The sequence below is a fragment of the Calidris pugnax genome, unplaced genomic scaffold, assembly GCF_001431845.1.
Source record: "Calidris pugnax isolate Ruff unplaced genomic scaffold, ASM143184v1 scaffold27, whole genome shotgun sequence".
NCBI lineage: Eukaryota > Metazoa > Chordata > Aves > Charadriiformes > Scolopacidae > Calidris > Calidris pugnax.
In genome coordinates this window covers 3509711-3511990 of record NW_015090893.1, presented here as the reverse complement: position 1 = coordinate 3511990, position 2280 = coordinate 3509711, and positions in this window count along the sequence as shown.

Sequence of the window (2280 nt, the reverse complement as noted above, 5' to 3'; positions counted from 1 at the left end):
TTTTTTTTTTTTTTTTTTTTTTTTTTTTTTTTTTTTTTTTTTTTTTTTCACATTCTGAGCAGTTCTTCTCCTCTTGAGACTTTCTTTTGTTGCATCTCTCAGGACTGTAGTCCAGATCTTTTTTTCTGATGTTACGTGAGCCTGAAACACACTGTGTGTGGAGCCATGTTGTAGTCCACAGAGGAAAGTTCCAAACTTTCTGGCTGGGCATTATCTTTTGCTTTTACCAGAGGTGTGGATGTTTGTAAAGTAGATTGCCAGCTGGAGTTGTGCTTCCATCCTGAAGGAACGTTGCAAAGACAACAACCCACATCCTTCTGGGGCTTACCATAGGCAATAATTTTGTTTATATCATGTGCAGAAAAAATGTACTGCAAATGTAGAGGCTGTGTACGTGCTTGATGTGTTTTGGAGAAGTTGTTCATAGAGTTCAATACAGTGGTTTTCCTGGTGCTGTATTATATTGACAAATGTGACTGTAGTATATGCATTTATTTCTGGTGTTACGTAGGCCTTTTTGTGACACCTATCAGGTGGAAGTGCTTCTAGGTTTTGTGACTTGATTTCATAAAATCAATGCTCTCTGCAGTATTTTATATTGCATTTTGGCTAGCTGGGTGATCTCATTTTAGAAACAGATCACTCTATCCAGTTTACCTTGGAACTAACTCTGAAGTTGATGGGCTAATTGACCTCTATTGGTCTTTTCCAACCTTAATTATTCCAGGACTGGATAATTCCCACTGCTTGTAGAGTGATTCCATTTCTAATAAGCAACAGAGGAGGATGAGTACTGTTCTTATACCAAGCCTGGACAATGCTGGTTTCTTCACAACGTTAATAGACATACTGTTATACCTTTTTGGTATACTTTTCAGGATTGACTTTAGGATTATCCAGCTTCACTCTCTGCAGTGACCTGGAAATATTTTCTTTCTAATTTTATTGTAATAATAAGATTATTTTAATCATTAAAATATGAAAGCTGGTTGTATCATGATAATTTTCTGCTGGTTACCAAAGCCATTTGTATTGAAGGAAAAGTAGTAAAAATCAGATGTATAGCACGCTTTCCATCAAAGCTGAAATGTGCTTTGCCGTTTTGAATTATAGATCAGGTGTATGCCCACTATGTTTCATCCAATTGCCAACGTATGGCCTCGCTGAATACATAAAATATGACTTTAGGGAAACTGTGCACATGATGAACCCATAAAATGGCATGGTGGCCTAGTGAAAATCAGTGGTGCCATTCTGAAGAGCATGTACAATCCACCTGATGCTGAGTGGCCTCTGAAGCTTGGCTGATGTTAAAGTGTTGTTCTAGAAAATCAGTGATTGTAAGAACCATTTTGATTTGTGCTGTTCAGAAAATAGTATTTGTGCCATAGAACAGTTGAGGGTGTCTCTGAAAAATCAACATTGGTTCATTGATGGGAAACTAAAATTACGTGTTGAGATTCCTAGATATTGCTATTTGTATTGAACATAACCAGTGTGGCTGATGTCGCTAGTAATAACATAAGGAGCAAAAACCTGAGATACGTAAAATATTGGATCAGAGCTGAAACAATGTTTGTAGCATGCATAAGTGTTGCAATAAAGCTAAAATAGTTTTCTTGGGGATTTTTTGGTTTTAAAAATTCATACTGCTTGTTCTATTTTCCCATTAGTTTCCATATTATCCTGCCAAAAACAGTCAGTCAGTTGTTTTTCTTTAAGTTATAATTTGTCAACTGTATTTCTCTACCAGATTATTTTGTCACTGTTGTGCTACATACCCCTTGTGAAGTGATTTACTTTTTTAGTAAGCACTCAAAACCAAAATGCATGGCAGAAAAAATTTGATTCAGCCACTCTGCAGTAGAGAGCAGTCCGGGGCTTTGATTTTGACAGATTAATACTTCTGCCTTCATCTCTCGAAATACAGTGTTGACAACATGGCTGATAGATTAGCCCTTTTCTTAATTCTGTTCCTTAAACCTCATTGCTAGCGATGAATTTATGTGTTGCACAAAATTAATGTATAGAACAAAGGCTATCGGAGCGTGAGTATTGGTCAAAGGCTCACGCAGGTCATTTTACTTTAGTTTCTTTTGAAAGATAAAATGCATCTCTTATTTTTGAAGGAAAATGGTTTTCAAGTGCTTATCTGCATTCTCTTATTTTAAATATCTGACTGTCAATAGTTTAGTCCTGGGTGAGTAAGGGTAAATAGATGTACTGATGCAAATCCATGGTTTGATTTCAAGTTGGATTGGTCCTTGTAATTCTGTGCCA